General features: G+C 39.7%; 1 long non-coding RNA gene across 6 annotated transcripts; it reads left to right on the top strand.

Moving 5' to 3' along the window:
- The first annotated feature begins 7,797 nt into the window (after positions 1-7,797).
- Positions 7,798-11,541, top strand: LOC137185302 (uncharacterized). Of its 6 annotated transcripts, none has more exons than XR_010928813.1 (4): positions 7,798-8,143; positions 9,424-9,500; positions 9,888-9,922; positions 10,792-11,541. It is a non-coding gene; the product is annotated as an uncharacterized lncRNA (long non-coding RNA). The 6 variants fall into 6 exon arrangements; XR_010928812.1 differs by lacking the exon at positions 7,798-8,143 and adding an exon at positions 8,208-8,764; XR_010928815.1 differs by lacking the exon at positions 7,798-8,143 and having other exon boundaries at positions 8,845-9,500; positions 10,792-10,931; positions 11,041-11,541.
- The last annotated feature ends 870 nt before the right edge of the window (positions 11,542-12,411 follow it).

The following is a 12,411-nucleotide window of genomic DNA, read 5'->3' as shown; positions in this document are numbered from 1 at the left end:
CTAGGGACCAATGCCAGGGTTTTGACCTGAGAGTTAGGAGGGATGTAAGAGACTGCTGGGCCGCTGCCAGTGAAGTGAAATCTTCACCCAGGATGTCAAAACAGTTCAAAGGGAACATGAGAGGAGGAAACAGAAAGTCTCCCCCTCTTTTTGTTCCAGTTGTTTTTCTTCTAGACAGGAAGCAGTGCCAGCTTGCTCCTCAGCACTGGTGATGGTGCCTTGTGCTGAGCCTCCAAACACAATTGTGTCCAAGAGTTTTTCAGCCTCTTGGATTTTGCAGAGGTTGTGAATTCTTTGTAAGTGGAGTCATGGCATTTCCTCAGCTTGTTATTCTGAACACCCAAAAAACCAGACACTCAATGGCTAAAATCTTATTATCCAATTAAAGATGTTGTTAAAAACAACCAATATCTAAAAATGTGAGAGGCAAAAAGTAGCTCAAAGCCAGATAAAAGTCAGTTTAAAAGTCAGTTTTTGAGAGATCTTTGCGGCGGCCAAACAAAACGCAGACACATGTGCACCACATATGTGTTGGCGTATGTGTCAGTGTAATAAATGATAGTTTAGAGTGCTAGAATTGAAACAGTGCTTCACAATGATAAAAAAAAAATGTATAAATTTTATTCCTAACATATACTCCATACAAACATGCAACAGTTGATAATTATTGTGAATTAGTCCAGACCACCTGAAATAAAATTCTTGCCTTATATTTCCTTACATGCTGAAAAGACATTTGGTCTGGGGGATAGAGAGGATAAAAGTTCCTTATAAATTACCTATGGCCAAGGTTCTTGTTAATGGTCACTATTCTGGCCTATTTCCACTTCATAGAGGGATACGTAAAGGGTGCCCCCTATTACCACTCCTCTTTGCACTTCACTTGAACCTCTTGCAAATGCAATCAGGAAACAAAGCAGTGCTACTGGGGTCAAAATGGGTGGAGTAGAGTATAAAATAGCGTTATATGCTGATGATATTTTGCTTATCATCAAAAAATTCTCGGAAATATACAGATAAAAATACATTTTGACAAATTGGAGGCAATTTCTGTAAATTTTCTTTTTAACTTGTTGAAGTCTGGATTTACTTATCATGAGAAACTTGAAAGATTTATAGAAAGAAAACTGTGGAAGAACAGTGACTAATAGAAAATGATTTGAATTGCTGGTTCAACCTGCCTTTATCTTGAGTAATAAAGAAAGGGTCTTATTAAAACCAACATACTTCCAAAGCCCCTACACCCCATCCAAATGCTTCCATTAGGAATTAATCAGAAGTTACAGGCTCTTGACCAACACAACGTTGATAAAAAATAATTAGCACATGGGAGCGAGACATCAGAGTTTAACTAAACCAGGTGGAATGGTCAGAGCTGACAGAACTGCACTGATACACAAGCATACCTCTAACAGAACCTTGCAATTGAAAAAGAATCAGTTTCACTTTACTTACAGATAATGATATGGCATTACCTCAGTGCGGACCAGCGTGGCCGGTTGTCTGTTCAATATGTACATCAGAAAGTGTTATTCTGTCCCTGCTCTGGCCCTCTTCGTAAATCAGACTATTTGGTGCATTGCAGAGAAATGAAAGCATCACACTACTTTGTTGGGCTGACCCTGGTTCTGATAATTAGTGCCAAGGTAGGTCTTGGTGTTGCACCCAGTCTCACTAATTACTGGAATACTTACTCATATACACGTGGTTAGCTGGTCCCATTTGCACTCTGTTTACAACTGCTTTCTAGAGGTGGAGAATTTTCCCTGCAAAATTGACTGTCACACATTGTGTGATGTTAGTATATCAAGTGAAATCTATGATCGACCTCTTTTAACATGTCTGCCCCAAGCCTCTTTTAAATGCATATGCAGTGAGAAGAGAGATGTACCTTGTGCGTCTGGTTGATAAATACAGCCTGTCTTTGGAGCAGTATGCATCACTGCACTATTTTATTTATTCATTTTAAAATTTTATCTATATAGTGCCAAATCACAACAGAAGTTATCTCAGGGCACTTTTCACACAGAGCAGGTCTAGACCGTACTCTTTAATTTACAGAAACTCAACATTCCCCCATGAGCTGCACGTGGTGACAGTGGCAAGGAAGAACTCCCCTTCAACAGGAAGAAACCTCAAGCATAACCGGGCTCTTGGTAGGTGGTCATCTGCCTTGACCGGATGGGTTGAGAGAAAGAGGGAGGGGGAGAGAGGAAAGAGAGACATAGAGAAGTACAATAACAACAACAATAATAATAATAGAAATATGACTAATAATATTAGGCTGGCCCTAAAGCCATATTCAGACCAAATCAGGTGTTGCGATGCACAGCCACAGGATTGAGCGGAGGTGTGTGGGGGTGTGGGCTTGTTTATTTGTGTTCTAGAACGTAACTACTATGAAAAAATCAGAAAATGTCCTTTTATTGATCTGATTCACCGGCTTTCTTGCTACCAGCACTGCCTCTCTTCATTCACTCTCCAGCTTGCTCGACCACAGCTGCTCTCTCTCACTGGTGCTCTCAGCTCTCTTCTCTTTTCTTCATCTTTTTTCAAAATGAGTCAGGAAGCTGAAGAGGAAGGAAGACGAAGAGAGATGTCCTCCCCTCCTCCTAGTAACGTCTTTGTATTCCCTCATGGGAGAGTTTTACAGCTCAGGGGTCTCATTTATAACCGTTGTGTATGCACAAAACGGGGCCTGAAAGAGGCGTAACGCCACTTCCCATGCAAAAGTTGTGATCTATAAAAACAAACATGACGGGAGAACGTGCACACCTGTACGTAAACTCTGACCCATGCGTACGAACATTTTGGAGATGGGAAATTGGCAATGCAGACGGTGAGGTGGTGAATTGAAGCTAGATTGTATAATAATCCTCTCACACATTTAATTTCACTTAATATCAAACATTAATTATAGATCCACATTATCATAAAACCAAACCAGCAGTGTTATCTGTACTTGGGCTTGTAGTGAGCCATAACTATTCCATAAGCATCTTTCAATTTGAAAAGAAATAAGCCAACTCAGATCTTAAAGTCCGCTCAACATTTCATCAGCGCTGTCTCACCCGGAGCACAAAGGAGAGACAGTGGAGCAGCGCAGCAGCTGCTGAAATGAATGATGTCAGGATGTGGCATGTGGCAGGATTCTGCAAAGTCTGGCTTGCCTTTCTCCAATATTAGCTAAGCGTGAATATAGTGATTCATATTCACCTCAGCCACGTTAAATAACTGATGAAATTATCATCATCGATTGTAAAAATCCAAGATGCCATCAAAATAACTTAACTTAATCAAATGTAATGAAAAAAATATTTGCAGGACAAAGCGTTAATAGATACACACATAATTTCAAGATGTCCGAAAATGTAGAAATAAAATGGTAAAAGTCTGTTCTTGCCTGTTGTGGTCCTTCCTCTGCTGCTGCTGAGCATAAGTTACAAGAGAGGGTCTGATATACTGACTTTCCACACTGATTGGCTGGGCGTCTAAAGACAGAGAGATTGATTGGTGCGGCGAAAGAAACATACATCAATATTCATGAATGCTTTTGCATCAACCATTTATGGTTGAATGTGGGCATGTAGAGGGCGGGATATGAGGACTGTGATTTATAAAGGGAAATATACGTGCATACGCATGGTTTTATAAATCAGATTATTCTTTGGTGCATGCCATTTTTGGCTTTTGTGCACACATACACTTTTAGTATGGACCCTACACACTGTTTTATAAATGAGACCCCTGATCAGTTTGATCTTCAGCTGTGATTGGCCACCACAGCTTTCAGCTGCAGTGATGTCTGGTTGCATTTCCTCAAAAGTTGACTTTGGCTCAAACTTTCTGGCCGCAGGCCAGTGTGGCACCGCTGCAGCCAAAAATGCCAGCAGCCGAAACGCACTACCCCCATTATGGGAGGACTGGCGTTTTCACTGCACTGCCTGATTTGGTCTTAATACAGCCTAACTATAACCTTTATCAAGTTTTAAGCCTACTCTTAATCATAGAGAGGGTGTCTGCCTCCCAGACCAAAACTAGAGGATGGTTCCACAGGAGAGGAACCTGATAACTGATAACTTGGGCTCTGTCTCCCGTTCTACTTTTGGAGACTCTAGGAACCACCAGTAAGCCCGCATTCTGGGAGTGCAGTGTTCTAGTGGGGTAATAGGGTACTAAGATATGATGATGTCTGACCATTAAGGGCTTTGTAGGTGAGGAGAGGGATTTTAAATTCTATTCTGGATTTTACAGGGAGCCAGTGCAGCAAAGTTAAAATGGGAGAAATGTGATCTCTTTTTCTAGTTTTTGTCAGTACACGTGCAGCTGCATTCTGGACGAGCTGGAGAGTCTTTAGAGACTTGTTAGGGCAGCCTGATAATAAGGAATTACAATAATCCAGCCTAGAAGTAACAAATGTTTGGACTAGTTTTTCTGTATCTTTTTGAGACAGGATGTGCCTGATTTTTGCAATATTATGTAGATGAAAAAAGGCAGTCTATTTGAAGCTTCCCCCTGCCTTTTAGCTGTGTTATAAGATTACAGAAGGCAGCAGTTGTGCCGTTGAGTGTCACAGATTGCCAATTCTTAAGACAGGTTGCGTTCTCACCCACCAGTTTTTGCGAAATTTCAGACAGTACCAAAGTTGTTGACCAACATTGTTGCCATTCCACAAGCATAGCTGGAAAATCTGTTATTTTTATTATTTAAGTAAAAAGCTGAAGGGTACTTTTAGTTGAAATGATCTTGTCACTCCTGGTTACCACATTTCAAGATGCCAAAACACAGATCATATTTCAGTTATGTTGAATTCTCACTGATGTTACTGTGCAGGGGCAATTAAACATCTAGTACATACTATATGATCATCACCAGATCATTGATATTTTATTGCAGTCTTAGAGTGGTGGGCTCTGCTTCACTCAGGCAGTATGAATTACACTGCTGGATCTAAATACAGCTACACCATTGCATACATCAAGTTTTGAGCTTCTTTATCAACTAAACACTAAGATGGCAAGTAGAAACACAAGAATTTAACATTTTCCATTGAAATAATGTGGTGAAATTTACACTTTGGCAGGAATGTTTGTCATTCTTTTAGAAGTACCCTTGTTTCACCTCATTAAAACAACTGCTTGGTGGTTTTTTGTCCCTTCAAGTGACAGGCTGTTGCAATAAGGAAGGTGAGAAAAAGCCTATGTAGATACAGTAGGCTATGCATCTACATTTGTGTGCTTTCTTTCCATTTGTCATAGCTGCTCTAGGGTCAAACCAACATTGCTCTTGAGAGGCACATACAACAACTCTAGACGTGACGTAAACCAGCTCCACCAAGACTCCTCGGCTTCATCATTTCAGCATGCTATTAATCATCATAAATCAGGGTGTCACTCTTGTTGAAGTCCCCTCCTGCTCAGATCCTGCAGTAATATGTTTCCAAGGTTCAACTAGTTGGCTCCCACCACGAGGCCATGAGCTCAGAGGACCACACCCGGTCATGAATGGAGCAGACAAATGCGTCACAATCAGAGAGTCAGGCTTCATCTGTGAACACTTTTAGAAAAGGTTTATTGACCCTCATTGACTCAGGGCAGAAAAATGTTTTCGACTTGAAGGCCGTAAATAAAGCCTCACTACAATGCCTGCTGCTACAATACTAGTACTACTGCTGCGATTGCAGTACTACTACTACTGTTGCTAATACAATCTTCTCTGACTGCAGCCCTTGCATTGGACACCTTTGCTACCATTAAGTGCACCCAACAACAACCCAGAATCACCATAGAAAACACATAGCACAATCCTTGCAGCCATGTAGCAAATGGGGTAGGTTGTAGGTAGTATACCTGTCCGTAACAGTGTTTGATTACAGAAGAGAGTATGCTTATTTTTAACATGTCTTACATGGCCAAAGTTGTTTATTGGTCTAAAATTGTTGTGATCTTTTTTCTTCATCACAACCACATAGTAACACCCAAGAAACCACCTAAAAACACCTTAGCAACCACTTTTAAACCACCTAGAAAAAAGATCCTTGTAATCACCACACTTAAACACCTACAAAAACCTTATCAACCACCACAACAACTACCTAGTAACACCTTAGTATTTATGTAATACTATTGTATTCACATAGCAAGTCATTTGGCTAGTAACTAATGTACAGGTGATGCATATGTGTAATTTTGAACAGTGTTCAAGAGACACAACTGAAGAACCACAGTAAAGGATTTAAGCAGAACATGAGAAAACTTTTTCTAGTCTAGCCAATTCACTGAATTTTTGCAAATACAAAAAAATTCAAGATTTAAACGTCCAAATAAGTAATTTTAAAAATTATAGTAATCTGCAGCTTCAATTTATCTAATTATTGACCACCACTTAAACCTTGGGTGGAATTTTACTGTAAGGATAAACATCAAAAACCTTCAATCTTACGTCTTTTATAGTTTTTGGAGAGGGTAGAAGGGTGCTTAGAGCTTAGGGGAACTGCAGAGTTGTTAATTCTTTGTGAGTTTGTCACAACAAGCAGCACCTTTCATATTATGCATAGCCATTTGATAATATAAAAAATATAGATTCGTGCAGCTTTAAAAAGAAATTCATTTTGGGCACATAATTAGCCAGGGGCTAATTCCAAGGCAGAGCATGTTATTTACATCACAGTAACATCTAAAATCTACCACCCTGGTGTTGGACTAGAATGTTGTTTAAAAAGTGAATGAAAAATTATATTTTACATCCTGTTTAACATGTTGTTGTATGTTTTTAACCAAACTTAGATTGATGACACATTAAAGCAGTCTTGTCACAAAGATGTCACAGTATGGAAAACAGCAATTAATAATGGGTAATCATGATTTAAATACGTTATGGAGCAAGCAGCATACTTATGTCAGTGCTTGTTAATTCCCACACCTAAATCAAACTTGCTCGTTAGGGATTTTATTAGCAGCAGCTGTGTTCATCCTGATGTGACACTTCCAAATGAATATGACAGTACTGACCAAATCTATGTGGCTATGTGTGTGTGGTAGTTTTCAGTGCAATATAAAAATTGTGTAATAAATGCCTCTGTGTATACTAAAGTTGTTACATCTTCAACTGTGGTGTTTATGAGCACCATGGATTTCCTGAAGTCCAAAATGTACAAGGGAAATGGTCAAAAATCAAAGACTAATGGGCGGTGGTGGTGTGGCTCTGGAAACAGCTTTGTGCAAAACAAACTTTTGCTCAATTGAATGTAGTTTTATGTGTTTGGTTTTGTTAGTGCAAAACAGTATAGTACATTAAATTTTACAATTTATCACATTTCGGATGTGATAAAATGCACAACCACATATACTTTGCTAATGTCACTTTACAGATTGAATAGATTATAAATCCCTCAGATGTTTAAAGCCTCTGTTACCTCAAAGTGTCACCAGTAGCTGCCAAAGGTTAAAGTTGCCTCGTGCAGCTTAAAGACAAGTTCCCTTCATGCAAATATCCTCAAAAAGGTGACATTATCACAATTACACAGCATCTGTAGAGAGATAGCAGTATTGGACTGGCATACTGGGATTTTCCCAGTGGGCTGACGCAGCTTGGGGACAATATTATTAACTTTTTTTTAAATAAATGAATAAATAATCTTTTCTCTCTTTTTTTTGCTAAGGACCAGCCCATAAAGCAGGGGCAGCAGCCCGTTGGTTCATTTGCTATAATGACACTTGGCTGGCCCAATCATATCTCTTACTGGGCCAGCCCCACCCCTCCCCCTGTGTCCTCTCTGTTGCCATGGCTCAGAGCCAAACATCTGTGAATGAGGGAGGGTGTCTTTGTCAGTTGTCAAGATGGATAAGCAAAAACAAAAGAGGGTCCAGAGAAGTTGCGGGCCAAATAAATGAAGAATCTAGATGCAGATGCCACCAAATGTGCAAAAATCACAGGTATATGTGCTGTAAGGGCTGCAGCAGTAGCTTCAACATCTACGGTAACAGCAGTACCTGCCATTATGCAGCAACAGGTGGAAGGAGGAGAGGTGGTTGGCCATGGCCACTGCCAGGCAGAGGAGCAGACAGAGGAGCAGGAAGAGGAGCAGGCATGTGACAGGGAAGTCGAGGAGCAGAGTGAGCAGGAGGAGAGTGTAGTTGAAGTGGTAAGCCAGGAGTAGCATGCAGGGAAACAGGGACTTGCAGGCAGGGTGCAGGGAGATCATGTGCCATGCCATAATGACGATAATGAATGATGATTAATTCAATTAATGACGATGGTAATAAAATAATCGGAATGCTATCATACATTGAGACTATCAGCTACTGTTGGTGCACTAGCTGTTTGGCATTGTTTTTGTAGCCTAGCATAGTTCCTTAATAATGTTGCAATTTTGGCTGCCTATTCTAACCAAGCCCCCAGGAACAGTGCCGAACTGTGAAGCCAATATAACATAGTGGCCAAACCGTGTAATTACAACTTCTGGGTCCGTCACCTGATGCACACTAGCCCAAAAAGCATTTTTCCCACATACAATCATAGGAAAAGGTCCGACTATAAAACAGTGGGTAGATTTCAGATCAGAATTTGATCATTTCGGCCCGATAACATTTGGAAAGTCTAGCAGAGCCATACAATAATTATTTTATTCCCATATATGTTAGCTTAGGGCTAAACCGGAAGTTAGCCATCTCGGCTGGCGGTTGTCGCTGGTGTGCATGCAGTTGGGAGGCGGGTTAAAGGAAACACTAGTGTACTTGCTCTATGGACAGCACAGATGCGGAAGGTATGTGGAAGATCTGGATAATTTTATACCCGCAATTGAACTTTTATGGCTTTATGCGCCACTGAACAACTTTCATAGGAATGAATGGGGCCCCACCACCAACGCTGTATCCAGTTCTCTTTATACGTCCTTGATTCTAGCATTAACTAGCTAACATTAGCGTTGGCTAAGCAATGAGTGACCTAGGTCCATATCATATCATAATATTATTAAAATTATTAGGCTAAGGGTTTTCTTGATAAAGATTCATGAAAATCCTGTATAATACATAGGTTACATCTGTAGCTCTACTGTGCTTAAATGTATGCCTGCTCAAGTATTAGCTTAGTAGAGGGAAGAAAATAGTTTTCATTTCCAACAACAGGCAACGAAGTTGACAATTACTTGTACTTCAACTTTAGTATGGATAATGTGTTCTCCACAGCCACCTCAGTCAAGAGCGAGATATAGCAACTGACTCTGGACCGGATCCGCCTCCAAACCAGCAGATCTGTGTTACAGTCTCACCCGTTTTACGTCCCCCTGCCAGATACGGACCGCATACAGGCTGACGAGTGGGCATGGCATTTAGACTCGCAATCAGTCAGCAGAGTCAAAGTATTTATGGGCCAGGACTGTGGGAACAAGCGCGCAAATTTTTTTCTTTTTCTTTTGTTCAGGCTGATCTGACCGGACCAAGGAGAAGCAGGAGACAGTTGGCGGCTTTTCTTCCAGCTTTTGAAAATTATTTATAACGGTAAGGTGTACAATGTTGTAGCAAAACAGTGTTTAATGTGGTTTAATGCTTGTTAACATAATTTCAGAAGGTTCTGACTTCCTATTTAAGCTTGCTAATAGCATTATATAGTTAACTGCTAGCTTTTTAGCTGGGCTAGTTTACTTAACTAGCTAAGTAAGTTATAATTAATAATGAATAAACAACTCTGTGTTTGTTATTAGTGATGTTACAACCAATTTTGCCCATAACTTGCTTTTCATCCGTATCTTACTATCTGCTAACGTTACGTTACCTGCTCATAGGAATGTAGCCAGTAGCATATAGGCTAACGGCTAACCTTAAGGCTAACTGCTAACATTGGTGTGAAACAGCGCCATTTGACAGCACAACTGGTCTCTATTTCAGGTTCAGGTTCCCACAGATTGCCACGGATTAGTAGGGTACGTTTTTTTTTTTTTTTTCCTGCTTTGATTTCTCCATCATTACAGTACATTTTCAAATCCAGGTTAAAGTTTTGGAGTCTTATTGGATAAGTAAATCAAAGACATCTCAAGAAGTTAAAAATTCATCTAAAGTTAACTGTAATTCATTGTCTGATCGCTGTGTAACAAGTTAGAAATATGTGTGTTTTGAAATTGTGACTAAAATTCAGTGTCCTTGGTGATAAATACTAAAACCTCCTGCACGGTGTAATGCGCTGCAATACGTGTTACCATTGAAAAGCATATTTTATTTGGTTATTCATTTAGTTATTGCGACTAGCTAAGAGAGAAGTTCACTCAACTCTGTGCTTGTAGTCGGTTTGTTCGTGGAACAAAAGTTGAACTTCAACGGCCACTGGTTTCACAGCAGTAACCTGTGTGTGGCGATTCTGATGTGAACGTGTTACGGATTTTCCACCAACACGGTGTTAATGCATTATGTAACTCATAAACTTACAGTACATGTCATCTTAAGCTTAAGTACAGTTGATCGGTGTGCAATACTGAGCATTTTGAAATTTGAATGGAGTTTGTACTGCATACAGGTGCTGAGTTATAAATACAATGGGACTGAATGGGCCTCCAAGGACATTAGTACATATATAATTCACAAACTATAAATGTCTCTGCAGTTGAGGTGCTATTTGAGGAAATTCTGTAATTAATTGTTGACATCCCTAGGTGTTGCATAATCTATTTTCACTTAACTGACCCATTGGACATACTTTTTTCAATCCTCTAAAGCAGCTATCAAAACAGTGGGTTATTAGCTGGGCTAAGTGGAAAATGGAGAATTTTGGTCACTGATGGACATTCTCTCTCAACAGGGACTGTAAGGAAGAACCAAGCTGCAAGCAGTGCTCCGGACAGCGAGATCGACTCATACGCTATCCGATGGTTTAACCTGGTGTCTGACTGCGGAGGTGGCCGCAAAGATCATGCCAAGGCTAAAGAGGCATTAACCACGGTAAATTTCAGATATAGCATTGTGCTAGTCTTTTGCAGTAGCAGTTATGTTTTGTGTTTTTAACTTCACAATTGGTTGTTTATGGGCATCACAACATTCCACCGAGCAGCAGTGGCTGACTTCATAAAGGTACTGTCAATTTTACATATATTTTGCATTCATGATTACTGTGGCAGCCGCACTAAACACAATACCTTTTTGTTTTTCATGGATCCGGCAAATCCTGCCCTGGCCAAAAGAAGCAGCGCCTGGAAGTGACAAGCAGGCAATGGGAGAGGCCAGCTGGGTGGGGGATCCAGTTAAACTTAATTATTATAAGTTTTGTTGTTGTTTTTTTTAGTTTTTGGTTTGACAATTAGTTTGGTTGTGACTAATTTCTTGGTTCAAATCTTTGTTGGTATTAAAGTTCATTTTTGATATAGTTAATGGTTTGTTCCTGCCCCCCAGTTATGTTGAGTTCATTATAGGTTGCTGTTTGTTTAGTTGATCTTAATTTGAGTAAAAGGTCCCTAGTTTTAAAATTACTTTTGTCTAGTGTCCTTTTTGTATTTTGAAATTGAATTTTAAGATGAAATTAAATTGTAAATAAATAGCAATGTTTTGTGCTACACACCTGGTGTTCTTGAGCCTTACTGCTTGGTCCCTGACGTAGTTCTTCCCAGTGTGATTTGGTGTGTTAAAGGTCAGTTTTTATACTTAGTTCTGGTATGTATATATGTATATTACGGGTTTCAAAGGACTTCTTTATATGTCATATGCTATTGTCATATGACATGATTACACTATTTTTTATCTTTTTGTGTCCCATTTTAAATGCATTGCTTTTCATTGGGTCATGAATTTAAAAATCCAATCTACTCAGTTGAGTACTCCATAATGAAAATAATCAGCCGTTGTGGCCCCGGTCAAAATGAAAAGCAGTGTACTTGGAAATGCAAAAACTTAAAACTAAATTTACTTTGTTTGTTTGGCATTACAGTCTGACACAGCAGATGCAAATTTTAATTACAGTAGCAGCACTAAAAATGTCCCACTCTGCTGGGGGTGTGTGTGCTGATAACAAATTGTAGGAGGCGCTCAGTTTACACTCAACAGTGCACAGGTAAACCCAATTTGATGTCATGTCACGCTTCATTCAGGTTTTTATGGAGTTGATCCACCATGAGTAGAGTACACTTCACCAGATTTTGACTGTACAGTGAACGACCAACAAAGCAGGTAACATCTCCTGTCATAACTTACGATTTCTGTTTTTATTACAACCAGTCATGATGAAGGCATTCACTTTTTCACTTTATTTGCTTAATTCAGTGCGTGTCGACGTGTATAGGAACGTTACTATAATTCTAGAAATTTATATCTAGAGATACCTTTTTTTAGTTTGAATGTAGTTATGAAAAAGATAAAGGTTAGCCCAGAACTAATTCAGATACAGCAAATATCTGAGTGAAATGGCTAGAAAGTGATCTTCATCCGATCT

The sequence above is a fragment of the Thunnus thynnus genome, chromosome 6, assembly GCF_963924715.1.
Source record: "Thunnus thynnus chromosome 6, fThuThy2.1, whole genome shotgun sequence".
NCBI lineage: Eukaryota > Metazoa > Chordata > Actinopteri > Scombriformes > Scombridae > Thunnus > Thunnus thynnus.
This window is presented reverse-complemented; position numbering and strand designations above follow the sequence as displayed.